The sequence below is a fragment of the Apis cerana genome, linkage group LG1, assembly GCF_029169275.1.
Source record: "Apis cerana isolate GH-2021 linkage group LG1, AcerK_1.0, whole genome shotgun sequence".
Lineage (NCBI taxonomy): Eukaryota > Metazoa > Arthropoda > Insecta > Hymenoptera > Apidae > Apis > Apis cerana.
In genome coordinates this window covers 17,643,795-17,661,202 of record NC_083852.1, presented here as the reverse complement: position 1 = coordinate 17,661,202, position 17,408 = coordinate 17,643,795, and the positions used below count along the sequence as shown (strand labels likewise).

General features: G+C 34.8%; 1 protein-coding gene across 4 annotated transcripts in view; it reads left to right on the top strand.

The window, feature by feature from the left end:
- Window positions 1–17,408, top strand: part of LOC107993447 (uncharacterized) — a 248,620-nt gene that overhangs the window by 96,837 nt on the left and 134,375 nt on the right. For 2 of the 4 annotated variants that reach the window (XM_062087253.1, XM_017049858.3), the window contains one exon: window positions 12,270–12,352. The gene's annotated coding sequence lies outside the window, so the exon portion shown is untranslated. Of the gene's footprint in view, window positions 1–9,443; window positions 11,570–12,269; window positions 12,353–17,408 lie in introns of all 4 variants that reach the window. The other 2 variants (XM_062087256.1, XM_062087254.1) reach the window with 2 other exon arrangements.

Here is a 17,408-nt window from a genome sequence, read left to right as displayed (position 1 = left end):
CGAACAAATATTATTAAAAAATTTTAATAAATAAAATTTTATTGTTTTCATATTATATACAATGATATATTTGAATAATCCTTTCGTATATAAAATAGTTTTACACAAAGAAATCAAATTAAATAAATAATATATAATAAATAAAATTATTATCACTCGATGTTGCATGCATCAAAAAATCAATCGCGATTAAATTTAACGTAAGAATTTTTATTTTTTATATTATCACGCATGAAATTTCACATCAAACAAATTTTGTTATTTTCATAAAATTTTCTCCGACGATACGGTTAATATTTTCAAAGTTTAGCATTTAAAATTTAATTAATTCTCACATCACGATCAATTTATTTTCCTCGAATTATTCGAATCATTCGCCATTTCTCTATCGATTCTTTCATCGTCCAAAAATTCCTATACCTCTTTAATCGTAGATATTTATTTCCAATTTTAATCGTTGCAAGATTACAACGTGCGCGCAGCCCGCGGAAGGAAGTTGAAGGCGGCGAACGGAAGTGGGATGGGCTCTCGGCTTCCGTGGCGCTGACGTGCAACAGGGAGCAGCCGCGTAACAAGTATTGTTCGTTCGTTCGCGGAACAATGGGCCTGGGTACTTCATTCATCCGCTTACAATTACACGAAATTAATGGAAACGAAAATCGGGATCGTGGTGCACGCAGCCGAGAAGGTGTGCTCGCTGAATGGAACGTCGTTGTTTCATTGTTTGAAACGCGCGAGAGGGGGTGGTCCCTCTGATCTTGATTAATCGAAACGGCGCGACGAGCAATAGCGCGATTCTCTAGGCTCGTGTTATTCGCTGGTAATAGAGAAATAAAAGACTCGTCAAATATTTGACCGTGAATTAATTCTATTAATCGTTTACGCGAATGATTGGAAAGAAACGGATATGCATTCTTTACATCCAGTTGGAATTAAATAGGAAATTGTCGAATCGAGTCGAATAGCGTGATTGATTTTTTGATTCGAATTGTATTTTAGATTCACGTGTTGTTTAATAGTGTAATATATGCATTATTCGCGTGAGGTCTCATTATATTATAAACTTGTGTTCGTTGATCAATCGAAAATCATATTTGCTTTAGGTTAGAAAACGTCTTCTAGGAAGTATTTTTTGTGTATATCATTAATGTGACGTTTATAACGAATTAGGAAAAGTCAAAAGAGAAGTAGGCATTTTTTCGACTATTTTCTTTTACTTTCGAACTTAAAGGATTAATATTTGCATAGTTATACTACGTTTTTTATTTCTGTTACATTACGATCAAGAAAAAATTGACAATATCATCAATCCTTTCGTAATTAGGATTTGTGCAACAGATTTTAAATTAAAGAAATTATCTTAATCGTATCGAAACAAGATTCTTATAGATCTTATAAATTTTCGTTTGAAATCTATTGCAAACAAATATATCACAATGCCTAAGTTACTCGCTCGATCTCATCACGTAAAAATTGCTCGCATTAATATTCCTTTGAGCCGGCCATTTTTCACGAGTCTTCTCCCTTCCTCTCCCCTTTTTTAATCGCGTCGAACCCTTTCAGCGCGACCGCGTAATCGATCGCGAAATTTCCCTTCTTTTTCTCTTCTTTTCGCCCTCTGATGGCTAGTCCGCGCTATAGCTAGCCGACAATGTTTTAATAAAGGCCCGTGAAAGGGCTCGACGTATGCGGCTCGTTTTTGTAAACAGCGGACGGGGTTGCAACCGCGGAGAGATTAATCGTAGGTAGGGATTCTCGGTGAAGGAATCCGCAGGAAAAATAAATAGGGGATTTTTTTGGCGGGTGGACAGGTCGACGATACTAGATGGCGAGAGTGGAAATGTGTTAAAGAGCGTGGCTAATCCATGGGATATTTGCGGTCGGTGGAATTGATAAGTTTCGAGTGGAGGGATTCGAGGGTTGACATTCGAGTAAATGAAAATTGATTAAAAAATTTTTCGTGTCGTTTTCCTTTATTGGATCGTGACATAGTCGAGAGGCCTCTTTCGATTTTTTATTCTGCGTGTACTCGCGCGTGTTGGTGACAACGAAATTGCTCGAAATTTTGAGGGAAGATGAATTCTTTTTTTTAGAGAAAAAAAGAATAGGAAGGATAAAGAATACGGAAATTTGTACTCTTTTTCAATTTCCTATATAATATTTTCTCAGCTCAGACAAAATGAGCCCTAGAATAATTCTGTAATCTTTCTTCTTCTTCGGTATACACGATCTTTCATGAGATACACGTAATAGTATCGAGAAAACGGTATTGCACTTGTCGATAATTTATTCCTTGAATCACGAAATTGCAAGGACCCAATACCGTCTTAATTAATCGGATAATGGAAGGAGAGATGCTCGTTCCAAAGGTGGGGCGCCGCGCGTTTCATTTCGGCCGCGTATTGGAACCTCAATCCTGTCGGTGGATCGAGAGTAATACGACGTGGACGTTATCGGTGTCGTAACTCGGTTGTATACATCGATACCCCGGCCGCCTACAGGATTGGATAGCGGCAATCCTGAATTGGCCGTGGTAGCGGGACAGCGGTTTGGTCATCTCCAGATTTGATCCCCGGGTGTCCACCGTCCCTACGGGTACACGTCAAAGCTGTCGAACATAGGTCGACAAACACGTGGATTCGTGCCACGCATTGTGGTGACGTTAGAACGGATGTGAACCGACGTCGCGTCGACCTCTTGACATTCTTGTCCTCGTGTTACCCTTCCTTCTTTGCCCCTCCTTATTCCTTTTTTCAGGACACCACGAAAAGAAAAATATTGTAAAATCGTGTGAATTATTGTTTAATATAGGGAAAGGATTAATATATTTGTCGGGGGAATACGTTGGAATAGATTTTTAGATTAGTTCGATAGAGGGTGTAATTTTTATTTTGAGAGACACGAAGGGTCAAAGATTATTCGAATTGAAAAATATATAAATTGTAGTTAGCTATTGTATAAATTGGTATGGAATAGATTAAAATTTTTGTTGTATTTTTATCGATTGAGGAAAGAAAAATACGGAAAAGAATTTGAAGCAGATATAGATATGAAATAATTCGATTATTAATGGGAGTAGTTAATAGATAGAGAGAAATGTGAATGAATCTTGATTGACGTTGTTTTTTAAAAAGAAAAAAAAGATACTTCAATACTTTTGAAGAAGCTGTCTTCAATACTTTCAACGATATTTAATTTTGATGAAAAATTATAACATCAAAGGCAGCTTCGGTATTCGAAAAATTATTACAAATTGATACTTGAAGCTACAAAAAAATATTCGATTGTTATTATCTAATTCGACTCCAATTATCAAAAATTTTCATCTCTATTATTTTTTATTTCGCAAAAAAATCTATTTAAATTTTATTCACATTTCAAGTTTCCTAATTCTCCGTCTTTACCAATATCTTCCGTCATTCGTTTAAATTTCCCCATTTCGTATTTTCATATTCTCTCAGAAATCAGTCGTTGAAATTAATTCTCGATCGGTTCAGAAGCGTCTCCTCTTAGATACATTCTGGCGGTAGTTCTCGTAAAGTGGAATTCCAGAGAGAAATTTTCTTGTAGTTTGGCACGAACCGCTGTATCCATGGTTGAAACGACATGCTTGTTTAGAAATTCCTGTTACGATAGAACCGCGTATAGAGATACTCCAGGCCGTGGTAATAATACGGATTCGTTCTTACGATACCATTCAGTTCCGCGATGCAGAAGAATAACGCAAATTTGATGACAGCGGCATGCAAACGGCCTCTTATTCTCGTTCATGGACCAATCGAAATTTTCTTCCTCCCTTTTCATATCGAAAAATCTTGTTTCTCGTAATCTCGATCATGTGCAATTAGGCTATTAGAAAATTGTGGAACATTTTGTCTATATTTTTTGATACGAATGCAGACTTTAATAGGTGGTCGCGAATTGCATATGCATTGCAGATTTGTATGGATAATGTATAGGTGTATAAAAGTGTATATTAAGGAGGATAGGAAAGTATCTTTTATCTTAATTGTTAGTTTGTTTTTGGTTATGAAATAATAGTAAGCGACGAATATTATATTGGAAAGGTTAATTTTCATTGGAAGTTTAGAATTTCGTATAATAAATGCAATACGATTCTCAAAATTTCTACTATTGAGAATTTTTAATCGTATAATTATAGCTTGAAAAGTGAAAGTCTTTTTATATTGTTGGATTATCGATCGAAATATTCATTTTTCGCACCGTTTTATTATTCTCCTTTTTTTCTCTATGCATTTTTGATGCCACTCGATTACACATGTAATCGACGGAGTGGAAAACGAATATTATCGACGATAGGTCGATATTCATTTTCAATCGGATTTCGAAAATCGAATAAAATGAAAAGACTCGAATTCATTTAATCTTTAATTGATTGAATAGGATAATTGAATTATTGGATAACGTAGGATAATTTGAATTAAATTTTAAAGTATTTCGTGGTAACTTTTATTATATATTTTTTACGAAATAAAATCCAGTGATGATCATTATTTAGATTTAATTATTTACCGAAGTGCATAATTCAAATCATTTTCATGACTTCTCTTCCTGTCAACGATCCATCTTACGTACTCCATTTGTGACTCACTCGTAGGCCACTCGAGTCTTGTTATTTGCGCGTGTCATATGACAATCAAAGTGGATCGAAGATAACACTGAACTTCGCGATGCATACGATCGATGGAATCGCGCGAGAGATGACAGTCAGAAATTACTTTTCTCGTAGTATCGTGAATCCATTTATTGGAAAAATTTTTACTACGAGCGTACCAGAACGCGACAAATTTCTCACTTAATATTCGTTCGATTTCAATCTCGATTTTAAATCATTCATTGTGTCACCTCTTTTTAATCAATCAAATTCGCAATCATTTTATCATATACGAAATTTAAACTTGTCAAAAGTCTCTAAATATTTTTTCAACAAACAATATATAGTAAAACGTGAGCGAAAAATGAAACGAAATTTAAAATAGCTGTGCATATTGATAAAAAGAAAAGCGGATACGTAGAAAATTCTTTTTCAGGTTTCTTAGAAAAGTTCATGACGCGACATAGAATAGAAAATTTCTTGACACGTAATTCGCGTGGATTAAATCTCTCAAATTGAAATAGAATAGAATTTTGGATTTAAACATAAAATAATCGAAGATGGAATTAGAATGAGATTAAAGAGAAAGAGAAAAAAGAATATCGAATCTAGGACGAAATTGAAAACACGTGTTACATTAGAACGGTAGAATTTTGGCGACGATCAGGCACCAAGTGACTTATAAGGTAGCCAACGAGTATGATAAATTGAAAACATGTGTTACATAAGAATAATAGAATTTCGAATTTAAATTAAAATACGTGGCGAAATTGGAAACAATGTGTTAGATTAAAATAATAAAATTTCGAATTTAAATTAGAATAATCCGAAGATATTGAAAACATTTGTTGAATTAGAATTTTGAATTTAAATTAGAATAGTAGAATTCGTCGAAAACAAGTGGATTCTGTTCATTAAAAGATATTGTTATTATCATGAGTGAGACGATTTACAATTGTAGATGAAGAAGTTGTAAACGAATAAGAAGTATTCGGTATTTTTTTCAATTTAATTTTTTAGAATTATTTAGTTTTTTTTAGATCACGTAATTTACATTAATTTACATTTAAACACAGAGAAAATAAAAAATGAGGTATGAGAAAGTTCTTAATGATTAAATATGTACAAACTTCTGCATTTACATTTGTAGTTATTTCTTCCTACATCTCAAAATTAAATATTCGCGTCGATTGAAACAATCTAAATATCTCTGTAAAATTTATTTCGTATTAGCTTGACTTTACATTACACCTATTATTAAATTATAATAACTAAAATAATACGTACCTCGTATCTCGTATCTCGTCCAGCAATAAAAAGGATTAATTTTTATTCTTCCTTCATATCCATTCTTCGAAAATTAATTTTTTTCTTTAATAAATTAATACGATTTAATCAAATTAAAATTTTCCATTCGAATAATTTTTTAATTTTCTCTCGCAGTGTATCAAAAAGAAGAAAATCAATATACGATTTCATTTATGCAAAAGAATGAAGTCTACATTATTCCTCAAAAAAAAAAGAAAAAAAAGAGAGAAACAGGATCGTTCAACTTATTTTTTCCAACGTAACATTCTGCATCATAAACGAGATTCCACGTAGCCCGGACAATATCATTCCAGGAGAAACATCCAGCTCGTAATACCTACTTAAGAAGTTTGCTCGCGCAAGTTTTCAATCTGCTTATAGCGCAATTACCGGGATACAGGGAATTCGATGGGAGAGGGGCCACTTATTTTGCATAGAATTGCATCGGGAATCAGGATGGCGAAATTCGCCGGGCGATGTGTATCGTGTCGCTTATTGGAAAACAGATTTTCGGCAGGTTGTTGCTCGAGGCCACTTCTCCTTCCCCATCTTTTTCTTCTTCCTCCTCTTCTTTCGTATCTTGCTATTATCTTATCACTGTTACGCGGGCTAGGAGGTTAAGTGTTCGTTACACAGAGCGCGTTGATTTTCGAAAAGCTACGATCTAAATTTTCCGCCCGCTGTTCCGGTTTCCTTTTCAACAATGGAAAAGCGGAACATGAATATTACTTTGCCTTGATCGTTTGCATTCCCGTGAACTCGCGCAAATACTCGACAGCTATTCTTAACGATGAATTATTTAGCTTATTATTTCGTTCCTCCGCTGAAATATTGTTACCTTCTTATTCATTCACGAGTTTATTTAAAATGGATTTGATGTATTTATACATGTGTTGGTCGATGAATATTGAAATTTGGTCACTGAAATTTGGTCAAACGAATTTCAATATGTTTCGTTTAATGTTTTCATCGTATCTCTTTCATCTTGACAAGTCTCTTTCGGTGAGGGTGCTAAAGGAAACGTGAGAGGTTTTCTCAATAACTTTATGAAATTTAAAAAGTGCAAATTGATAAATTCGAAAATATTGGAACCACTGTCTTGAAAATATCGTGGTAAGGATGGAGGTTATCTAAGGAAGTATAAAGTTTTTGATGTTTATCGTCCAAAAATATCAAGCTGACAACACGAAAAGTCGAAATTCTAAAAAGGAATTATCAAAAAATAAAAATTAATAATTACTAAAAATAAAATTTTATTCAGAAACAAACTTCACGTGTCCTTTTATATATTTCCAAGTGGGACATCGTTGTTTCTTATTTTCTCGTTACTTTACTTTTAATTTAGTATTCCGGTAACGAGACTCCCTGGTTTAAGCTGAATGTATATGTACAAAAACTTTTATCCGGAATAAAATAGTAGAAAAGCGTAGGATTAGGGTGACCCGCACAATTTCCATGAAATTCCCTCTAATTTTCTTTTCCTCTTTCTTTCCACTTTCTTTATCTTTTTTAACATTAACATCAAACGATTTGTAAATCTCATAATTTTTAAAATTTGTTTATCACTTTAATAATCTCATCCTCTTAATATACCAAAGTAACGATGAAAATTCCAAATTTAAATATAAAATTCATGATAAATTCTCTTTTCACGAACGAAAAATTTTCAACGATAAAAAATGTAATTAGCTTCGAACTTATCGTTGAATGCTGGGAACAGAAAAGGAAATAGAAATGAAATTGATGTAAGCGCAATTCTATGGAAGTTTAACAAGAATTCCGTTCGAAGATGGATGGTTGACAGATTTCTCGTTCTCTGTCGGAACAAGTTTGGCTTTCGATTATCGCGTTTGTTAACGACAACGGTTCGCAGAAAGGCATACACGGTTCATCGAATCGAGATGGAGACACGCCGTTGAAATGAATTCTTTATCGATGCTTTTTATCTGATAGAATTATCAGAGCTCGTTCTTGCGAGACCTTTTCAACCATAGGGTCGTAGAAATAGAATTTCCAACCTCGCTATTGTTGAAAATAATGTTATTGATTGAATTGGTGATCTTAATCAATACCTATCGTGCATTGAATCTTAAAAAAAGGATATTATCATATAAAATTCTCGTTAAATTTCCATTTATATTTAAATAAGTAATCAAATGCGAGATAATTCTTTCATATATGAAATTTTTTCGTATAAGATAAAGTTAATTTCTCGTATTCCTTGGAAATCCAAGCAGGATATAAATTTAAACGAAAACTCGTTTAACGTACAATGTATATACTCAAAAATCTTTGGAATTGTATAAATTTGCTTGATCTATTTATATTCGCTTTAAACCATGCAACGAAGTGATAAATATATCGTAAAATGGAAGGAGAGGGTATTTGAAACGAATGGGCAAAGATAATGGAAAGGCGAGTGTATTAATATTATTCGAAATATATTTATTTAGAAATTTATGCATCTTTATATTAATGCAGTTTCCCTCGAATTTTAATTGATCCATGCAATATTTTATCATATTCGTTATTAAAGATTAATTATTTATATAATTTTATAAATTTATATCTTTTATAGAAATTATTAACAACCTATGTGGTATACAAAAATGATTACACAAAGATAATTAGATGCATGCACTTGTTACATTTGAATAGAAACAAAAATATGATTACGTCAATTTCTCATTTATAGAATTGAATTTTCACTCGATCCATCAAATATACATACATATACACATTGCAAATAATCATCGACTCGTCTCTCAAAAAAATATCAAACAATTTTTCAAACTTATCACTCTCAGCGGCAATAAATTTTCTATTCTGTTCCTATCTCCCGAATAACTATCGCGTACATTCGTTTCGCTAGCATTGGCACGTGTAATAATTCGTAAGCGTTCAAATTTTCGTTTGTCCACAGCATCGGTAATACTCGCACGCGTTTCACGCGAGTGTGTCGCGCGTCAGAAAAATGTCACGGAAAGAATAATCGCATCGATTTATACGAATATCCCCGAACGATATACGCGCCTGTAATTATCGTTCAGCCCCCCAGTGTTATCTGTCCCAGGCCGACACGTCGAACGATAATAAGTGCGTGCGCCAAAAAATCGGAGATAATGTGTGTATCTGACACATCGTGCTACGATATACCCTGACTTAACAGGCGATTATCGTTATTAACCGGGCTTTATTGGCACCCGTGCTCCCCGAGGATCGTTTTTACTCCCCATCCCTATCCTTCGCGCCCTCTATACTTTTGGACTTTTTGCTCGTCGAGATTATTGACAATGGAATAATTTTAGTAACAGATATTCTCGGTGCAAATCCAAAAAGAAGTATTCAATCATTCTTGAAATAATTTTTTTTAAATTGAAATGCAATGCAAAACATTCGATACCATTTCCTGATCATTTGATTTTCCTAAATATATTGTGGCGCGAATCAGAGTATATATATTGAAATTATTTCCTGATGCATTCAAAGATTGTAAGATTAATCTTTTTTATTATTTCAGATTCGCAGACATATTTTCACATCACTTGGAGTAGTAATGCATTCAGCATATTAATATCGTCTCGTTCATCTGAAAAATTAAAGGAAGGAATAAACGATGAAAAATATCGGGCTTTTCCCGTGTAAATTCGGTGGCGAATAATTATGATAAGCATGATTAATTGCCCGTGCACCGAGTTCAAGTTGAAGGAAGAAATAATTACTTCCGATTTCCGGGGCAATAATTCAACGGTTCGCCGCAAACGACGCGTATAAGTTTCTTCGTGGAACAGCTGAGAAACAAAAGAGATCCGTTTATGAAATGTTTCGATTCGGGATAAATATTAATGAATTTTAAAATACATTACCAAAAAGACCACCTCGTCGAATTGTGAAATAGTATGGAATTAGAGGTATAAAAGCGAAAAAGAGCGAATATGAATTGAAACGAAGAGGAAATTAAAGATTCGAGTTGAGAAATATTGGAAATTTATTTGGATGTATTAATGGTGGTTGAAGTTAAAGTTTTGAATCATAATGGTCGAGGATTGAAAATATTCTCGATTTTTTCTTCGAAATCTAGTGGAATATATTATGGAAATAAGATAGAAGATTAAATCTCGATATGCGTTGTGTTCTTTACACTAGATCTAAATTTTGAATAGATCTTCGATTTTTCATATTCTCTGATACCATTTTTATTAATTTCTCTCTTTGTTAATTTATTATCCAGTTTTTAAATAATTAGATTTTGTTCCATTGATAATGGTTGAATATATTTAACATAAATCAAATTGGAATCAAGAGAACTTTTCCGTTCTTAATCCATCTTCCATCTTCTTCAAACGGAATTCGATTCGTATCGCGAATTTTAACGCGCAACTTCATTTATCAAAATTCTGTGTAACGAGAGGCGGGTTTGGCAGCTGCTTCAATTTGCCGAAACTTCAATTCCAGGCCGTGTGTTTCGCATTCGATCTATACTGAATTTTATGCCTCGAAATATTGGCAACCGATCCAAAAGATCTCGATGTCAGTTTCGCGCCACTAATAAGTCAGAAAAACACTTGAGGGAAATTATCTTTCCTTTCTAGTGTGCGTTCATCTTCGTGGTCATTCTATGGCTCTAGATTGTGGTTTACTGAAAGGTACTTGGATATCTAGATTTAGAGATCGGGTTTAAATGGAGATTTAAGTGTACTTGTAACAAGAGATCCTACGAGGAGTATTTAAGTGAACGCTATTGTACAAGGATAAGAGCGTCTCATTTTTATTAATGTTGCATTCAAACAATTTTTTCTAAAATATACATATTAAGGAATTAGTTTTGAAAAATTACGAAAACCGATATGTTTTTCGATAATTTATGAAGAATTTGAAGGTATAGAATTATAGCATATTATTCATTTATTTAAACAGGAAGTCAGATATGGTAACATTACAAGAAATGCGGAAACAAACAAAAAATTTCAAATAAAATCGTCAGAAGTCACATATTAAATTTGTTCGTTAGAATCAAAATTTTTCTTCTTCTTCATCCCTACATGAATTTTTTCTGTAGAAATATTCTATCTATTAATTTTTCTTTGTCTAAACTTTCTATGTTTCTTTATTTCAGAAATATAACTACTTGCAAATTTTCACAGTGTTTCATACCAACTTTTGTGTGTGATAATATGCACTTAGTTTTGTTTATCTTCTACGGTGAAACTATTCGAATTAAAACTTGATGCGTGCATATCCTGTAACACCAGTATCGTCGACGCGCGAAATTTGATGCGGAGCATTTCCAGGGCCATTGTTAAGCGAATAATTAACGCGGGCGCTACTCTGACGAAAATCCAACCGGTTTATCCGCCGATAAAATCTCAATTAGAGGTCGCGACGGAGTATATGGAGGGCAAGGTGTCCGCGAATTGACGCGAAAGCGGACAAATGGCCGGTGAAAACAAGAGGCGAGGGTTGGAAAAGGGCAATTACACCATGAGCGCATTGGTTAATGGCGCGGTCGTGGTAATTTTCCGATGCACAACGAAGCTCGCTACTATCGGTGCTTCAAATTTAAGCCTTCATGTGAAGATACTGCGTGCAATCTCGAAGTTTATCTCGCCAATGTTCCAACCAGCTTCGCTCCAAGATACTTTCGAGGTAAACCAAAGTATTTTCGATTGATCGAATTTTCGTCCAATGTTAAATGTTTTTAATAATAGTTTAAATAATTTTAATGCAGGGAATTGTTTTTTCCAATTCTGATACCAACAAATGTTGATGTACAAGGACGATTCTTTGCTTGTTCTCTTTTAAAAGGATAAGGAATGACAGAAGAATCGTGCGATAAAATGTGACTGGTCACGAAAGAAACAAAGATAAAGATAACCTAAGTAATCTTCCATATAAGAAACAATTGAAGCACTAGAATCATCGTCACATTTCATTTATAACGATTGATGCCAGAAAAAATGTGCTTGTATAAAGTTCGTGCTATTTACATTGCCGCTTAGATGAATGCTAAGATTCGGTGGGTGAAATTTCTTTCGTTTTAAGCGACTGGAAAAGAAATAATCGATCGGTAAACGGTAAATTGCGATCACGTTTACTCGTTGACCGTGTGGCTCAGTGTACACGGTCGCTAGCAGCTCATAGGACACGCCAGCGACTATAATTGAGATTTTATCGGACCGTTAAACGCTGCGAAGTTCCTGTGCAACACGTGCCAAAGTTTGCACACTGGCCATAGGCCGCAAGAGTTGTCGCGCCTCGATGCTTCTTTAAACGATCCACCCGAAAACTCCTCTCTCGCCTGTTTTCTAATCGATCTTTCTAACGGAACAAATTATCTTTGTTGCAGATTAGTGGAAGCTGAGATTAGTTCCACGGCGAGATACGCGATGAATGCCACGCCAGGATTCCCCAGGCAACGACGAAAGATCGGTGAGTTTTTTGAAAAGATTTTGTTTTCAATTATTTTAACAGTCTCTTGCACGAATATTATTAGTTAATATTATTAGCAAATATTGTAAGTTTTTAGATTTAGATTTTTAAATTAATATTTACTATTATTGATTAGTTCGTTTTTTGTTTTTTTTGCTATATTTTTGAATATGTTCTTAGAAAATAAAAGAGAAATCTTTTGGAATCTTAGTAAGTTCGAGAATGTTAGGGAAGTTTTTTACTTTAATTCATTAAATTTCATTAATAGAATGTTAGTTTTCAATCGTGCGCGAAAGTTTAAGTAATTTTATTGTATTTGAAAATAGGATCCAGGATATTTTAATAAAGAAATAGGATGCTAAGTGTATAGCAATTTTTTTCTTCTTTTTCTTAAAGCAAGAATTAATAGCGTGTGTCATGGAAAGCTATTGATTTCCCGCGCGATTACACCGAGTAATTAAATATTTCCCTGAAATTAGTCCGACTTTTATAAATACGATCTCTCTTTCCTTGCTAAATTAGACGTTAAAACGATTGTTCGAACGGCGGTAAATTAATGGACCGGAAATGTCGTTTTTTCAATAAATAACTCAATAAAGAAGAAAAAATATTATCCAATTATCTTCAATTGTAGTTTCTTTACGATATCATTTATTGATATTTGTCAATCGTTAATAAAATTTCTCGTTTTATTTCCTCTCATATACAATATGAGTTTACAAATGTCAAAATTTCGTATTTTTTTAATCCAACAAATACATAAAAGTATCAATTTCACTTTACAGCTAAAATAATAAATTCATCTTCGTCTCACATCTATCAACTATACAAATCTTCACTTCAAACTCTCAAAGCTTTGATTTCAAAAAGCAATAAATAATAATTTGATCGAACAATCATGACAATTTAATATAAAAGTGGAAGCACGATTCAAAACCATCGAACGTAAAAAATTCCATCAAAATGATCTTCAAAAAACTTTTGATGGAAGTTGCACAAAGCATCCCGTCTCGATGCATTTAAATACGTTACTTACTTCCGTTTCCAACGACTCTCTCGATACAAACGATCCAACCGCTTGTAAAGAGTTTGAATTCGCGTCACGAGTCGCGTGCACGCGCTTTGATTCTTAATTCTTAAGTCCTCTTACGGTTCTCGCCGATTAAAGACACCTATCGTCACTCCGACAAAGCACAAAATATCGAGCGTATGGAACAAGAAAAGGCACTTGGAAGACAAAAGCCTTCTACGACTCCCCTTGGCTACGCTCTTAACACTTACTTGGTGGTAATGTACCACCTCTGTCACGCAAGATGTTCGTTCCATGGGAAAATTCCTCGAAACTTTTTCCGCCCATCATTAGATTACTCCTCGTTTTTGCAATTTTGTTAGAATTTCAAGTGGATCAAGTAGAAATTGCTGTTGGATTATTATTTGTCAATCTATGTCTTTTTTTTTTATTCGAAACATGTGGTGTATCTTGTTTATCTTGCTCGCGATGAAATTGTAATTGCTTCGTAGTTGAATTTGTGTTTTTAGAGGAGAATGATGAATTAGAAGAGAGAAAATTGGAGAATAGTTCGGTAATCAAATTTCTTGAGTGGTGATTCTTCAATTTCAGGAAAATTTCATATGCATAGTTTCGGTGATTATTCTGAAGGATCTTCCAGAAGAGATAATGCGTATTAAAAAATATCAATAATCGAAAATCGTGATTTAATATAATAATGAATCAGTATTTCGGTATATAGATTAAAAAAGCGTAAGTTTCTGTGATTTTCCAAAGGAAAATTTCAGATTTGAATAACAACGAATCGATAGTATATAGAAATGTAAAGATAAATTTATTTAAAGTTATCAAAAATTCGTAAAAATCTTGCAAAGCTTTCATTCGATTTTATTTAGATTTTAATTAAATTATTTCTCCAAAATAACGCGAGTTCAAACTGCCAGGTGCACTCTCGGACGAACACAATTATATACTTTTCAAAACAAAGAAGGTTCGGTTAAACAATCCCACGAAAAGTGGGTTCACGAAAAGTCGTTTCGAAGTGGATCCACGAATTTCAATATTCCTTATTCCGCCATTACGTTCCATATCCTGGCCCATACAACTTTTAAAAGCCAGGCTTTCCCGCATACTCGTCCCTTCGAATCGCTTTCCTTATTGATAAACTCGTCGAAACTACCTACGTGGAAACTTTTCGATTCCTCTTCCTACGGGGACGTGGGAAAATAAGGTCTCGAATCGAAACTATCCGTAAACAGTGACCGAAAGGAAGCGAGTTTCGATCGTGGCGGCGGTGAAAATGGTAAAGTGTCGCGCAGTTGGAGGGATGTTGAGGGCTACTCTCAAGGAATTCCGGTTTCGTACCAGAAACATACGTATACTTGCATAAGCTGCGAACGTGTTTAGTTCTCTTCGATCGAAAGCTTCGATAATATCCAAGTGTTTCTGAATCCAGTGTAAATATTTTCCGTGATTCGTGTCAAGGAAAATGGAAAAATATGTCGTTTATTCCGAAATAAATTCGGAAATAAATTTCCGAAATGAATTTGAATAGAAAAGAAATTAATGTGCGTTTAATTGAGTTTGACGCGAGTTGTAACTCGTGTCATTTAGAAAGAAATAGAGAGAGGATATTTATGATTATATTTATTTCACTCTCATAAGAAGAAATCAAAAGTGTAGCGAGTAATAGTACTAAATAATAAACAATATCCATTACGAAAGAATTGAGATATCACACGTATGTGGCATGTTGTTACAAATGGATCAAACTAATGAGAAAAGATGATTTTGAATGGAAAGATAATATATTGTTGCGAAGGGAGAAAGAAATAATGAATTTATAACGATTAGAGGCAAAAATGAATCAACTTTTGATTATTATTATTATCATCATTTTATAAATTCTTACAATATTTCTATACACGAGGCTATGATACGAAATAATGCTCAATTAATTGGAACAACATCGTCGATTGTAAACGAGTAAAGATCGCAAATTTGTTTAGCCCTCGGAGTCGAGCTTTGTTATCCACTTCACTGTCCTAACTCGAGACGTCAAACTCGGATCCCATCTTTCCATAATTAACCGAATCATTACGCGCGTCGTCGAAAAAAATCTCGTCCCTTTTACGAAACAATCATTTCTACGAATCTACTTTCCATTCACTCCGCTAGAAGAACAATTATCCACCAATCTTACTTCCCAAACTCGGTCATAACGCCTCTGTAATACTCTTAACGTCGTTACGCTACAAAATTCAAGGAAGATGTAATGAAATATTCAAATATTCATCCAGAGTCGACAAAATGGCCCGCGAATCCATTAGTTAAGCAAGAATTTTCTAGTCGCGCCGTGTTTAATCGTCGAGACACGGGGAATCGGGGATGGGAACTCTTGGAGGGGGAGGGTGAAAAGTTTCGAGTAGAAATCTAGGGGTTATTCCCTTATCGAAGAAGAAAATGTAATTTCTTGTGAATAAATATTAGCAGACGGGGTCGGTTTTTCCCTCCTCTTTCTCTCTTTTTTTTTTTCTCTCCTCTTCTTTCTCGGTTTTGATACCAGCCCTCGATCAACGGAGATTGAACGCGCGTCGCTCGGAAATATCGTGGAATAATCGCGGTGAATTCAATTGAAAAGTTCCATTATCAGCGCGAGAACGATGGCGGGGGAGGAGTACACCCACTTCCGTTAACAAGCGGCTCGGCCACGATTGCGCGCGTAATTGGTGGCTGAGAAAGACGGGCCCGGCTTTTTGAGGCGACTAATTTATCCGATCGGTTGACAAAACTCGTTAGAGAAGGGAGAGCCACCACGAGAACTTCTTACTTCGATGTACGACACCGTTGGTTGAGCACGTTGTTCGCCTCGATGCCGAGTTTCCGGGCCTGCGTCGAGCGAAATCGATAGGGTGAGTCGAGATCCCTAAGAGGAGTGGATATAAGAAAAAGATGGATAAGGAAGATAAGATTTCTGTAGGAATATAATGGAATTTAGATGTGGGAAAATATTATTGAATTTTTTTTTAAATAAATAATGAAGATATAACGCATCATGATAAATAACGGCTAATCGACGATGAATGATCGAAAAGAAAGTAATGGAAATTGTTGATAGAAGTAAAAAATTCAAGCTTGAACGGCGTACACTTGAACGCCAATGATCCAATTCCCTTGCGGAGAAGTGTAGTATAAATCGGTTGGAAGAAAATCTGGAAAATCTATTCTCTCGAACAGAGGCGTATGATCGACAACGTGAAAACAACGTGGCGGTAATCGTGGTATTTACGATGGGTCACGATGAAATATATTCCGAGAAAAAGATTTAGAAAATGGTGGACGAGAAGTGGAACATATGAATACCGATGGAGGGTGAACTGGCTCGATTTCAGACACTGTAGTTATATATACCACAGTCCTCGGGTTTTCCATCCTTTGGCAATGCTTTCGACTTCCCAGAAGGATACGCCTTTTTCGTGTCTGGCCATGGTTGGACTTAATTCACTGCTCGTCCGCGCAGTTGCACGGACGTATAATTCGCCTTCGTGGACGAGGCACGCCTTTTTGAGATTAATATCGAACAGTCTTTCACGACGTTGCACTGTTTATACGTCCCTTATAATTACACGAGTTCGCTTCTATCTAATTACCATCACCGTTATCGAACCTTGCATCGCGAGAGAAACGGAGAGAAAACTTGGTTTCCTTTTGATTCACGGCAACTTGTTCTTTACATCGAACGATTTTCTCTCGTTGAATTTCTACGACGAATATGAGGTATGATCAGAAAGGGAAAAAAGATCTAGAATGATTTCAACCGCGTTGGTGCTACAATTTTACTGTTTCTGCCATATTTCAAACGAAATTTATGAAAACTTCTCTCTGCAACCACTTGTGAATCGATATAAAATCTCTCCTCCAAAATTATAAAATTGCAAACTTCCAAGGGAAACAGAGAATGAAAATTTTCAAAACGTATTTCTAAAACATATTACGAGCATTACGATTACCACACCATGTCTATCCAAAAGTGGCTTTCGAAGAGGA